Genomic DNA, 14,572 nt, shown 5'->3' on the forward strand with positions numbered 1-14,572 from the left:
TGTCACCCTGGGCTGTACCTGGGTGCGCCCAAGTAGTCAGTGTCTGCTTGGGGCTGGTCCCTCGCACTCTTGCAAGCCCTGTATCCTTGAGCCACGGGCCTCTGTCCATACCTCCTGGGTATGGTAGCCGGGCACACAATAAGGATTCTGTATTAGGCGCACAGGGACCCAGCACGGGCCTCAGGGTCTCTGGACTCCCTGTACAGAAGCACGTCCCCCCCCCCCTCAGCATACCCTCCTTTCTATGGGTCTGGCCCTGCAGAGGGGCAAAGCCCTGGGCTGATGGGTCTCTCATGGGTGCACCTGCCTGGAGACCCGTAGCCACTGGTCACACCTGTCCTTGCCCTGTGTCGGGGGTCCTGCCAGGTGCCAGATGGACTAGGTGCCTCCCCACCTCCCTTGGAGCAGCTCCCGCTCCACACCGACTTGGTGTCCTGGTTTGCGTAGTGGGTGCACCTGGCTGGGTGGCTGTCCCTGGTGTGTCCCCGTGCCGCCCACCAACCTGGGCTAGTCTCAGCCACTGCTGGGGAGAGGCCTCTCGTATGCACCTCCCACATTCCGGGGGGTGGGAACGAAGGACAGGGCACTGTGCCCTTGGCATGCCCTTGACCCTCCCCGGGCAGGGGGGGCCTGAGCAGAGAAGCAGTGGAAGAATGGTGGGCTGCGTTTTGCCAGGGACCAGCAGGCCAGGCCGGACGCTCCACACTGCTGGGGCCTTGGCTGGCCCTGTGGGTGTCAGGCGCCTGGGGCCCAACAGCGGCCTTTCCATGCCCTGTACCAGCACGCATCTGTCCCTGGAGCCACCACTGTGGGGCCCAGTCCAGAATGGCTGCCACCCAGGCCCCCAGGGAGAGTAGCAGAGGAGGAAGAAGCCCTTGGGTGAGGGGCACCCAGGGCCCTGAGCTCTGGGCTGTCCCCAGAGCAGGTGCTCCCCAGGCACATGCTGCTGAACTGGGGTCCTGGGATGGAAGCGTGGCTGGCATGGTGCCCTGCGGGCTCTGGACTCACAGTGCGGGGACTGGACCGCTCTCTCCATTACTACCATGTTCCCCGCAGGACGGTCCTTCAGCCTCACTGACTGCGTTCCCTGTGTTCTACTCCCATCCCCGACTCCCTTGTCCTGTGAGCCCCTTCCCCCATTCTGCCCACCCTCCACCCCCGGCAGTGCTGAGTTCTAGCTCCTCTCCTCCTTGTCACTGCTGCTGACACCGTGTCCCACAGAACACAGGCTGGCCCACCTTTTATCCCAGGTGCTCTCCCGTCCTGCTTCGCCTGGAATGGAGCCAAGATGCCTGGTCCTGGGGCCAGGCCTCTGGTGGGTGTCAGGGTTGTGGGGACAGTTGTATCGATGCCGTTTGTGCCAGGGCCTGTGACCTCGTGCAGATCAGAACAGAGGTTCCGAGGCTCAGACATCCCCCAAGGCAGCAACTGGAGGTGGGACTTGAGTCTGGTCCCCTCTGTGCTTGTGTCCACTTGGGTTCCTGGCTGCAGCTCCCCCGGGAAGCCTGCTGTTGTCCCCATCTAGCCCCTGCCAGCTGCATCCCAGGTGGCTCCCAAATGGCCCCGTCCCGGGGCTCCGGGTACCAGGGCCTGGCCGGGCTGTAGCAGGCACCTCAGACCCTGCCTGCAAGTCCTCTGGGGATGGAGGCAGCAAGGGGACATATGTGGGTCCGTCTGTCCTGCCTGTCATGCGGCCCACTCTGCGGAGGCCCAGACTGAGACTCAGCGTTTCCCCGTGTGGCTGGGACGGGTCTGTGTTAGCTGAACGTTGCATTACAAATTCAGTTCACCTCGGTGCCTTGGTGCTGTGATAGTTCATTTTTGGCAGTGATATAAAGTGACTTTTCTGCTTCAGTTAACAATTTAGGTGTGACAGGGGTCAGGCAGTGCCGGGTGGCTGAGTGGCTGGCAGCCTTAGCCAGGCTTTGGGGACAGTCATACTCCCTGGTGACGGTAGGCGGCTGGCCGTGTGGCCACAGAGCTGGGGGCCATGAAGTTGTGCCCTGGTCATACCTTTAACCCGGGTTCCCCACGTCAGAGCCAGAGAAAGGCTGCTGGGCAGGAGGAGATCCTGGGATGAGGCAGGGAGCCCTGAGCACCGCCAGTGCCCACCGCTGGGCTCCAGCCAATGGGACCCAAGGGGCCTTGCCGAGTGCCTCTTGGAGCAGCTGCCCACCGCGGTTGTGCATGTCAGTGCCCGTGTAAGTGCTGAGTTCAGCAGGGGCCCTCCTGGCACCAGAGGAGGCGGGCCGGGGGCCCGAGGGCACTGTCAGGCCGCCTCTGCTGGGGGGGGAAGTAGGTGGATGGGACACACCTGCGTGGGCCTGAGTGGGTGGGCCAGGAGGAGCTAGTGTTTCTGGGACGCATGAACTGAAGCAGAGCAAATGCCCGGAGCCCATCCTGGCCAAGCAGGGCTCTTTATAAAGAGGTCTGTCATGGACCCTTTGTGTCCACTTGTTGGGGGCAGCCAAGGGTGTTGGGTGAGAATGTGGCTCTGTTGGGCTCCTCCATGCTCTGAACCACCCGGTAGTGTGATCTTGGGTATCTCCTATGACCTTGGACGACCTTGCCATGTGACTCTGGGTGTCCTCACCGTGTGACCTTGGTGGGTCCCTTCCTGCTCTCGGAAGCCGCTTCTGGAGAGCTGTGCTGGTGTGTGCAAAGGGCTTGACCCCGAGCAGATTGGGGTGGGGTCCCAGGGTCCTTGCCACACAGAGGAGGGGTAAGGGAGGAGCTGCCCTCCAGGCTGGGGAGCATGAGTGGGAGGGCGCACAGACCCCAGAACTCTCAGACCTACACGTCCACCCACCCAGGCAGCTTCTCTGACAGGGACAGCAGTGTCCAAACACCTGCACCTGTCCCTCTTCCTCGCCAGGCTGTGAGCCAGGGCATGCGGTGGAGGTGCAGGAGGGCCCTGTGTGAGGGCTGGGAAGCTTTTCCATTCTCCCCTCCCAGTCCAGGCCACCTGGGCCATTCACACCTTCAGCTGAAGTGACTTCCCAGGTCCCAGTGTGTCTCCTCCCCTGCTGGGGAACCTCAGGCAGGGCTGGGGGTCCGGTCTTTTCTGGTTCCTCAGCAGCCCATGAAGGGATGGGATGGACCCCTGTGGTCCATCTCCCGTTGTCCTGACTGCACCAAAGGAGGCGGCCCTGGTGTCACTCCAAGGTGGTGGCTGGCACCCAGCCTGGCCTCGGAGGAGATAGCAGAGGACAGGAGCCGGCCTGTCACCCAAAGCTGCCCAGCTCCCAGGCGGCCGCAGCTGGACTCCACCCCCACGCCCTGCAGGGCACCGGGACGCAAAGCGTGTGGTTTCTGCAGAATAAAACGGTGACTGTTTCCAACCAGGCCCTTGAGCCGCCAAAAAATGTGGCGTATTTGCTATCTGGCCCCCAGCCGGCCGATCGTGGGCAGCGTTCCTGGGAGGACGCCCCGCCGTGCACCAGACACCATTCCCTGCTGGGCCTGCCCTCGGAGGCCCCTGCCTGCCGGTCCCGGGGGATGGAGCTCCCCCAGCCCCCACCCCAGTCCTTCTGGCCCCTGGCTCTGCATTGCCATGCTCCATCAGGGCTTCCCAGGTGCTATGCAGCCCAAAGGCCCTCTGTGATTCTGATGTACAGGGCAGACAGACAGATGGACAGAAATACTTCTTTCCCCTCCAAGTTTCTCTGAGATGGTCCCTAAGTGGGGTCCCCCTGCAGGCTTCAGGGTTGGCCAGGGATGGAGGGGGAGGGCTATGTCCCTCCCCAGTGGGGTCAGCCACAGAATGTGGCCAGTGAGTCCCCCTTATCTGGGGGACTCTAGGTCTTTCAGAGTACCTCCCAGACCAAATGTCATCCTGATTGTCAAGGACAAGGGGCCCAGAGCACAGAGCCGAGTGCGGCCAGCCTTGGACAGGTTCCCCAAACCTCCGCCAGTGGCCCAGCCCTGTGCTTGTCACCCCTCTGGGCTCTGGGCTGACTGTGCCCTTTGCAGAGGGTGCCTGTTGGAGGGCCTGGGCAGGGCACCTCATTCCTCCTTTCCCTGCTGGTCCTGAGATGCCTGCTGGTGTAATGGGCCTGGGTGGGCATGTGGGGGGGGGCACCAGCACCTTCTCTAGGTGTCTCAAGGGGGTCCTCCTTTGGGGCTGACAGAGGACAGGTCCAGCTGTCCCCAGGGTCCTTCCTAGTCCCTGCGCCTCCACCCCTGGCCTTAGGGAGAGCTGGCAGCTGTCCCCGTCCTATCCCCCAGTGCCTGCCCTTAGGGGCCCCAGGTCTCCTTTGGCCCCAGAGAGAGCTTGTGAGCCTTTCCCTACAGCTGCATTTTTGGCGAGAAACAGGCCTCTGCAGACTTGCTGGGACCTGCGCTCCCAGAGAGGTGGCTGCTACCCGGAGCAGGAGGCTCTTTCCTGCACGGTGCCAGGACCCGGGGTCTCCCGGCTCAGCACCATGGTGCCTGCTGTGAATTCTGCCCAACCCTGGGGCCACCTTCCTATCCTGTGCTGGTCTAGGGCCCTCCACCCTGTCCTCCAACACAGTCTGGCAGCGTCCATGCTCCCTGCCCCTTCCCCCAGAGCAGCACCCGCCTGGACGGCCTCCAGGGCCAGCAAGCCCCAAATTCTAGACAGCCAGAGGCTGTGTCTGTGTCTCCAGGTTTCCAGAAGCTCCTCATTCATTCGTTTGTCCTTGTCTCGGAGAAAGTCCACACCAAGGTGGTTCCTAGACAGGGGTGGGGGGCAGCACACAGGGTCGCCCCCTCTCTGGGCCTCCCTCGTCTCACCTGTGACCTGAGACCATAGTACACCAGAGTTGCCCAAAATTTGTGCGCCCGGGATGATTTTAGGGGATGCAGCCCTGAAAATTTAGAACCATGTTTTCTCCTAAGAGTTTATAGTTTTAGCTCTTCTGTTTAGGTCTTTGACCCATTCTGAATTCATTTCTGTATGTCGTGTGAGGTAGGGGTCTACTTTATTTTTTGCACATGGATGTCCAGTCATCGTCCATTTGTTGAAAAACTGTTTTCCTCCCATTGAATTGACCTGACACCCTTCTTGAGACTCAGTTCACGGTGAATGTAAGGGTTTATTTCTGGACCCTTGAGGCTTTGTCCCTCCTTGCGCAGCCCCGCACCATCCTCATGATCGCAGGGGCTGGTAAGGTTGACATCGGGAAGTGTGCGTCCTCCAACCTTGTTCTTGGTCAACGCTGTTCTGGCTATCGGGGGTCCATTGTCTTTCTGTTTGAATTTCAGGATCAGCTTGACAATTTCTGCAGAAAAAGCAGTGAGCAATTTGTCGGGGCTTGAATCTGTGGATCACTTTGGGAGTTTGCAAATGTAATATTGCATCTTCAGTTTCTTTCAGTGATGTTTTTGTAGCTTTTAACACGCGAAGCTCACAATTCTTTGGCGAAATTTATTCCCAAGTATTTTATTCTCATCCATGCTCTTATAAATGGAATTTCTTTCTTTCTTTTTTTTTTTTAAAGATTTTATTTATTTATTTGACAGACAGAGATCATAAGTAGGCAGAGAGGCAGACAGAGAGAGAGAGAGGGAGAAGCAGGCTCCCCGCTGAACAGAGAACCCAATGTGGGGCTCGATCCCAGGACCCCGGGATCATGACCTGAGCCGAAGGCAGAGGCTTTAACCCAATGAGCTACCCAGGTGCCCCTGGAATTGCTTTCTTAAGTTAATTTTTCTCATTGTTTATTGCCAGGGCATACCGATCAATATGCAATTGGTGTTATATATTGATCTTGTGTTCTGCAACCTTCCCGACTCATTTATCAGTTCTGCTGTGTGTGTGTGTGTGTGTGTGTGTGTGTGTGTGTGTGTGTGTGTCTGAATTCCTTAGGATTTTCTCTGTACAAGACCATATCATCTTCAGATAGGGTAGCGTACTTCTGCCTTTTCAGTCTGGTGTGTTTTTTCTCCTGTGTGTGTGTGTGTGTGTGTGTGTGTGTGTGTGTGTGTGTGTAATTGCCCTGGCTGGAACGTTCAGTACATTGAGTTGAGGTGGGGAGAGTACACAGTGTTGTCTTCCTCCTGGTCTTGGGAAGTAAGTTTTAAGTCTTTCACTATAAAATATGATGCTTGCTTTGTCAATGCCCTTTATCCAGTGAGCAAGTTCCCTTCTGCTTCTACTTTGCTGAGTGTTTTTGTTTTGTTTTGTTTTAAATCACAAAACACTGTTGGGTTCTGATCAAATGCTTTTTCTCCAATTGAGGTGATTATGTCTTTTTTTTTTTTCAATTCCTTTAATAGAGTGTATGTATTATATGGTTCTTGTATGTTAAACCAACCTTGCATTCCTTGGATGAATGGTCATGGGGTATAATCACTTTTTTTACATGTTGCTGGATTTGGTCTGCTAATACTTCCTCGAAGGTTTGTATGTCTGTACGTGAAGGTTAGTGGTCTATGGTCTTCTTTTCTTGTGATGACTTGGTTTTGGTATCAACACATAAAAATAATGATTCCATGAGAATGAATTCCTTCCTCTTCTGCTTTTTCTGAGCTGTTCTTCTGAACACTTCTGAAGTGTTCATGAAGCCTTGGTGTTAATTCTTTTTTAAATGTTTGGTAGAATTCACCTAAGAAGCCTGGCCTTGTCTCTATAGGAAGTCTGTCTATCTGTCTGTCTTTCTCTCTCTCTCTCTCTTTCTTTCTCTTACTTTCTAAATGAAGTCATTCTCTCTGCTCATTATGGATCTTCATTTTTTCTTGGAATTGTTTCTTTTTGCGTTAGTTTCCATAGTTTGCATGTTTCTGGGAACCCATCCACTTCATCCAGGTGATCTAATTTCTTGTGTACAACTGTTGCGAGTACTCCTTATAGTTCTTTTTATTTCTGTGAGGTTAGTAGCAATGCTACCTTTCTTCATTCCTGATTTTGGTGATTTGAGTTCTCTCTCTGTGGGAGTAAAGCTAAAGGTTCAACCGTTCTGTCTCTCTTTTCAGAGCTTCGACTTTCGACTTTGTCAATATTTTCTCTTATTTCTCCTCTCTGCATTATCCTTTCCCTCTGAGCTTTATTTATTTCATTTGCCTGCTTGCTTTGGGTTGAGTTTGCTCTCCCTGTTCCAGTTTCTTAAGACAGAAGAGTAACTTACTGATTGGAGAGCTTTCTTTTTTTTTTTTTTTTTACAAAACAGCAGTTTGTGGTTATGGATTTCCCTCCAAGCAGGGCTTTGGCTGCACACCACGAGTTTTGGTGTTTGTATTCTCATTTCCGTTCACCTTCAAAGTATTTGCTAATTTCCCTCCCTCGAGTATTTCTTGCACTTCTGTGTTTTTTTTTCCACTCATGAAGAGTACCTTCCCAGTTATTAAATATTCTTCAAAACTGTGATTTCTTGTGGCTCCCTGGGAGCGCACCTGGGTCCAGCCACCACCTGATGATGTCCCTCTGGGGCTGTGGAGGTGACCACCTTGTCTCCTGTCCCCTGTGGGATATGGCTGAGTCCCTCAGCGGGCAATGTTTCTAGTAGTGGAAGCACAGTGAAAGGTCCTTGTCACAAACATCCCTTCCTAGTGGTGGGTGTCCGTGCCCTGTCCTGGCTGTGTGCAGTAGCCCAGTGTCCTTCTCGGGCCAACGGTGTAGCCTGCACAAGCATGGGGAGACAGAGCCCTCCTGCACAGAGAGCAGGTGCTGGGCCGTGTGGCCAGCACTGTGAGACGCCCAGTGTGTGTGGCACCGAGCGGGCATGGCCATTGGGATGGCCCCTGCACGGCCTTTAGAGGCAGAGCGTAGTCCCCTCTATGATGGCACATGGCCTCCAGAGCCCTCAGCTTTTTGAGCAAATAGTGTCGCCTTCACCAGGAGGCCGAGCCCCAGACTGAAAGCAGGTCTGGGAACACTGGGCAGGTATAGTGCACAGGCCTGGCTGTGTGCCGCTGGAAAAAGCCTCCTTTCTCTGGGCCTCAGCCCCTGGGTCCTGGTGATTGTCAGGGGCTGTGTTTCGCAGAATATTTGCAGGTTAAGGAGAGTTTTTTCAGGACTTCACATCAGACACCTTAACCTGGCATCTCACTGCGATACAGATCCTCTCAGGTTGGGGAGTGGGAACAGGGACAACACTCACTGGTACCCCCACCAAAGCGGGCCTTCTTCCCTCTTCTCCTTCCTCCTTCCTCCTTCCCCTTCTCCCTCCCCTCCTCCTCCCTCCTTCCCTCCCCTCCCTCCCTCCCTCCTCCTTCTCCCTCCTTCTTCCCTCCCCTCTTTCCTGCTTCTCCTTCCTTCCTCCCTCCCCTACTCCCTCCTTCTTCTCCCTCCTCCCTCCCCTCCTTCTTCTTCCTCTCCCCTCCTCCCTCCTTCTCCCTCCTTCTTCCCTCCCCTCCTCCCTCCTTCTCTTCCCTCTCCTGCTTCTCCTTCCCCTCCTCCCTTCCCTCCTCCCTCCTCCCTTCTCCCTACCCTCCTCCTTCCTCATTCTCTCCCCTCCACCCTCCTCCTTATTCCCTCCCTGTCCCTCCTCCCTCCCCCTCCTGTCTCCTCCCTACTCACCTCCTCCTCTTCCCCCTCCTCCCCCTCCTCCCTTTTCATTTACCTCCACCCCCCCTCTGCTTTCCCTTCCTTCTCCTTCATTTGTTTGGAAACCACCTTCCTTGGGATTAGAGCTACCTTGGGAAGACCCTGGGGACTACAGCTGTCCCCTCCCAGACCCAGTCTCAGGCAGCAGCCTCAGCTCCAGGATTGGGTTGGGGGGAAGCTCTGTACAAGGCCTGGGGCTGGGGCCGTGGGCAGAGGCCTCTGTTTACCTAATGCCGGGTGTGGGGGGGGTTGGCAAACAGCCCTTGGCTGCGCGCCTGCTGTTGTCTATCTGCCTGGGTGGCGGCTAGAGGCCCCTCAGCCCTGCACACCTTCCTCCCTGGCTCCCGGCTACCCCCCCCCACCTCCTCACACGCCGCCGACCTTCCGTGACCCTGAACGCAGGAAATCCCTAAAGCTAACTTACATGGGGCTGGTGGGAAGTGAGCTTGTGTGCGTGTGTGTGGGGGGGTGCCCTTGGGAGTCACACCCTCTCACACCTTCTCTGGCCCCAAGCTCCCAGGGAAACACCTGAGCAGACAGACTCCAGGCCGGCCCCTTTGGGGAGGCTGAAGAATGTGCCAAGAATCTTGGGTGAGCCAGCCTTAGCTCTAGGGGCAGAGAGGGAGGGTGTGTCTGAGGACACACAGTGATGCCCTAGGCTCTTCCTGGGGCCCGGGGACACACACACCCCCGCAGAGCCTGCCGATCTTTAGGTCCTCCGGCCCGCACCCTCAGCACATGCACTGGACTTCCCACCAGGTTCTGCAGGTTCCAGCCCATGACCAGGAGGAAGAGGGAGGCCTGACTGGGGACAGCAGAGGGATAGACCCCACTTTTGGAGGCGGGCTGGGTTCCCGTGCCAAATTCAAAACAGCCCGAAAAACACCCTCTGGAAAAAAGCAGCCCAAATCTCGTGTGCTTAAAAAATTCTGGCATTTTCCCCCTCAAAATCTGTCCTAGTTATGCTTGAGATCTCCTGACCCCAGAATACTTTTATTTATGACAGAAAATTCATCTCCATGGCAACGCCTTCGGAAGCCGCAGCCTAGAGATGATAGCTCTCTGAGCAATGAAGACAATAAATGGATTTTTCACAAAAAATGGCAAGAGTGACTCCAGTGTGAAGGGCATCCAAGAGAGGGAGTAAGAGGGAGGGGCCCGGGGAGGCACAAAGCCCACCAGGTTGTGGGGTGCGGGAGGACACCCCACAGTGATCTCGGTTCCAGCTTTTGAAGAACAGTCAGTCCTAACATCCCACAAATGTGACCCAGCCCGGGGCAGCAGTGGAGGCCCTGGCAAACGCCCCTCCCCAGGCACAGCAGGGCTCTCCCCATGTGGGCCTGACCTTCCCAGCCCCTGCCCAATAACACCTGGATCTCCTCTCCCTTACCTGGGGGATGGGCATGGGGCGTCCTGGCCCTTAGGAGTCCAAGGCTGAAGCCCTTCTCTGTGCTGTGCTGTAGAGTGGCCCACATTCCACAGGGAGGCAAGCATTGGTCAGTTCTGGTGGAGAGTTTCTCTTGTTGGGACCCAGCTGGATGCCTCTTGTGGGCACTGCAGTTGGACATCAGATTGTAACTGCCTTGTGTGTCTCTTCCATTGATCTACCCATCCACCTACCCTCTTACCCATCTATCCGTCCATCCATCCATTCATCTGTCCATCCACCCACCCCCATCTACCATCCATCCATCCATCCATCCATCCATCCATCCATTGAAGTATCCATCCATCTATCCATCGACCTACCCCCATCTACCATCCATCTATCCATCCATCCATCCATCTATCTGTCCATCCACCCACCCCCATCTACCATCCATCCATCCATCCATCTATCCATCCACCTACCCCCATCTACCATCCATCCATCCATCCATCCACCTACCCTCTCACCCATCCATCTGTCCATCTGTCCATCCATCCATCTACCCACCCACCCCCATCTACCATCCACCCATCTAGCCATCCATTGAAGCATCCGTCCATCCACCCACCCCCATCTACCATCCATCATCTATCCATCCATTGAAGCATCCATCCATCCATCCATCCATCCATCCATTCACCTACCCTCATCTACCATCCATCCATCCATCCATCCATCCACCTACCCCCATCTAACGTCCATCCATCCATCCATCCATCCACCTACCCCCATCTAACGTCCATCCATCCATCCATCTGTTGAAGCATCCAACCATCTATCCATCCATCTATCCATCCACCTACCCCCATCTATCATCCATCCATCCATCCATCCACCCCATCTACCATCAATCCATCCATCCATCCATCCATCCATCCATCCATCCATTCACCTACCCTCATCTACCTACCATCCAACCATCCATCCATCCATCCATCCATCCATCTGTTGAAGCATCCAACTATCTGTCCAGCCATCTATCCATCCACCTACCCCCATCTACCATCCATCCATCCATCTATCCATCTACCCCATCTACCATCAATCCATCCATCCATCCATCCACCCATCCATCCATCCATTCATCTACCCTCATCTACCATCCATCCATCCATCCATCCATCCACCTACCCCCATCTACCATCCATCCATCCATCCATCCGTTGAAGCATCCAACCATCTGTCCAGCCATCTATCCATCCATCCACCCCCATCAACCATCCATCTATCCCATCCACCCCTCCATCCATTCATCCATCCATTTATCTGCCTATCCATCCATCTATCCTCCATCCATCCATCCTGGCATCTATGCATCCATCCATGTGTCCACCCACCCATCTATCCATGTATCCATCCATCTTCCATCCCATCCATCCATCTATCTATCCATCATTCATGTATCCAACAAACATTTCTTGAGCACCTACCAGGGGTCTATCACTGTGCTTGGCACCACTGAATCTTTATTTCCATGGAGCTAACCATGGAAAAGAGGAAAGTTAGGCATTAATCACAGAATGAACAAAAATTGCAGAGGAAAGTAAGGGCTTGAAGGAAAATGGCAGCAGTGGCTAAAGCAGCTTGGATCCCGAGCTGGATTGGGTGTTTGATTCTCACAACCATTCTACGGGTTAGGAGTCATGAGCAGCCTCGGTTTTCCAGGAGGAGAAAGTGAGGTGCAGGCTCAGAAGGGCACTTGCCCCAAATCTCATAAGTGGAGGAGTCAGAATTTGAACTTGAGGCTGTCTGGGTTTTAACTTCCTGGGGTCTTCAGCCTCTCTGGGGCTTGAGGTTGCCTGCTGATGGCACCCGCCCTTGTCTGGTGGTATCAGGGAAGAGTCGCAGCGTGATGGAGGCCCCAGGACCAGCAGGCCCTGGATGAAGCAGTGGGGGGAAGAGTGTCCCCCACAGGGCCAGCTGAGAGCGCCCTTTGGCAACTCTGGGAAGTCTCTGCCTCTAACAGAGTCCGGGCAGTGGGGGCAAGAGGGAGGAGGATGTGGGGTAGGGGGAGGAGGGAGCTGCCATCCTCCCTTGCACCCCACCTCCCCACCCCAGACCACCTGTTACTGAGCTCGGCTGAGGGGCTGCCCGTGAGGACAAGATGGAGAGATTAGGCGAGGTTAGCCTTTGGTTTCCAAACATTAAAAAAGAGTTAGACAAAGCCCTTCTTCAGAGGAGACGCCACTGTCTGGAGGCCAGACGCTCCTGGGCTTGGGCTGCTCCTCGGGGCAGTTTGAAGCCATTAATTAGTGGGATCAGGTGCTGGCTTCCTGCCGCCACCCAGCCTCCCCTTGGCCTTCCTACTTGCGGTGGAGGCCAGCCTCTGTCAGGGGAGCCCCTCCTGGTCCGGGCTGTAAGCGGCTTGGCCCGGCTCCTGCAGCTCGTAGGACCTGTCCCAGCATGCTTTCTGTCCTGCCCGTTCCCCTGGGGTCCATGGGAAACTGAGGCCTGTGCTGCCTCCCATCCTGGGGTCCTATGCTGGGCTCACTCCTTCCTCCCCTCTGGCTGGCTCTCTGGGCCTCCTCACCGCTGAATCAGGGGCCTTGGTGGGGCCGGACCCCTGGTGCCTCCTGTGCCCACCCTACCCTTGCTCAGCATGCCTGGGCCTTGGCCTGGGGTCCAAGAGGAGAGCAACTTGGTTTGGGGTGACAGGAACCATGGAATCAAGCCACTCAGTCTGGGGCTTCTCTGGGAGTCTTCATGCCTTGTCACCCTGGGCAGATGTGGGAGGAGGGGACCCTCCAGAGGGTCAGGAGCCCCCCCCCCCAGGCCCCAGTGGAGGTCAGCTTCCCCCAGGGCCACAGGGCAGGCCCTTGACCCCTGCCGCCCCCCACCCCACTTCTGGGGCCTGCGGTCCTGAGGGTCCAGGCCCACCTCATCCCACCGCAGGCATGTTGTCTCCCCTGGCTCTGTTTCTATTGGTCTGCTTCATAGCACCCCCAAAATGATCCTTCCCAGGTCTAGAGAGAGGGGATTTCTTTCCTCCTCTGGTACCTGGGCTGGATTATCCGCTCCAGGTGCCTGCCCATGTCTAGGCTGGGCATGCTGGGAGCACAGAGGGACCCACATCCCAGCCACTTCCTCGCTCCTCTAGGCCTTGGACACCAGCCCCACCTTCACCTGACAGGAGCTGTAAGCAGGCCTCCCACCAGCTCCCAACCCTGGGCAGCCCTTCCATCTGAATCTTAAGGCGCTGCCCTCAGTGGCAGTTAAGGGTCCTGGGAGAACCATGGGGCAGAGGCTTCTAGGAGGACCCCTCCCCATGGCATCACCGGGCCAAGCCCCCAAGTCAGTTCCTGACCTGCCCCTCCCAGGCCACACTGAGATAGGGGCCATGGATTTCTAGGAGGGAAGACAGCCTGCCCTCTCCCCAGGAGCTGAGGGGGCCCAGTGCAGGCTTTTTGGCAATTGAAGCATCCAGGGGTCTTGGGAACATGAAGCCTGGTGCTGATGCTCTGTGCTGGGGCTGCTTGTGCAGAGGACATCCCCTCGAGGCCCCTCTGGGATGGCACCTGTCTACTCATTCTAGAGGCTTGGCTCTGGCCGCAGTTTCGGGGAGCTGTCCCTTACTCTGCACCCAGCTTCAGCGGAGACTGTGGTGGGTATGTGGCAGTGTGTTGAGTTCTGGTTGTGCCCCTGGGGCCTCGAGCTGAGCTGGGGGCACGGCACAGGGCCCTGATTGTCTTTGGCTAACAGATGAGTACCTTGGGGGTCTCTCCAGGTTTCAGGACCTGGAAGGTGGCTGCCGGAGCCAGGGTTCCTCAGGTGCATAAGGAGGGAAGCCCCCCAGAGCCTGGGCTTGGCCAAAGTCCTATGCTCAGTTCCAAGCAGTGTCACCTAGGCCTTGCCCGCTAGACCATGACCTTCAGGAAAGGATGGTGTCTCAGGTCTGTGGTTTTCGGAGCAAGGGACAGATACACGGTAGCTGTGCAAATTTTGAGCACCACACTGGAGAAGACACGCACCTGACAATAGGCCGACAAGGGAAGGATGTCCAGTAGCATCAGCCATAAAGGAGATGCAAGCAAAAACCACAGAGGGATGAAAACGAGTGCACTGGCAGGACCATGTCCTGCCTGGCCCTCCCTCCCTTACAAGAGCTCTGGGAGCACCTGGCCCTTCCCCAGGCCCAGGTGCTGGTGCATGTAAGGAAGAGCACCGGGAATGTTCCGGTTTGTAGCCACAGAATGTTGGTACCAAGCCCTCGGGAGCCCCTTGGCTGTTGTCTGGTTTGGTACGCTTGCTTTGTGGATAAGAAAAGTGGGGATCCAGAGTGGGGGGCGGTGAGGAGGCCACAGAGTGGGCCAACCCCTTGGGCTGCGGGATCCGAGCCCACCCTCCTGGACCACGTCCCTGGTGCCTGCCTGCCTCTGGCCCGTAGGGTGTCATGACCCGCGGTGGGGGCTGTGGGGGGGGGGGGTCTGCCAGGAAAGGCCCTCGGGTAAAACAGCCCCATTTTAGGAGGGAACCCCAGTTTATTTTTACACATGTTTGGAGAATGGGTTCCAAAAATATGAATAATTCATCTCTCCAAGAGCTCGGCTTCTCAGATCGAGGTCAGAAGAGGCTGAATTAATTTTGTGTCTTAATGTGACAAGAACAACAACAGTGATGCATTGGTCTGCCCCATCGTG

This window comes from Lutra lutra, chromosome 18, assembly GCF_902655055.1.
Source record: "Lutra lutra chromosome 18, mLutLut1.2, whole genome shotgun sequence".
Lineage (NCBI taxonomy): Eukaryota > Metazoa > Chordata > Mammalia > Carnivora > Mustelidae > Lutra > Lutra lutra.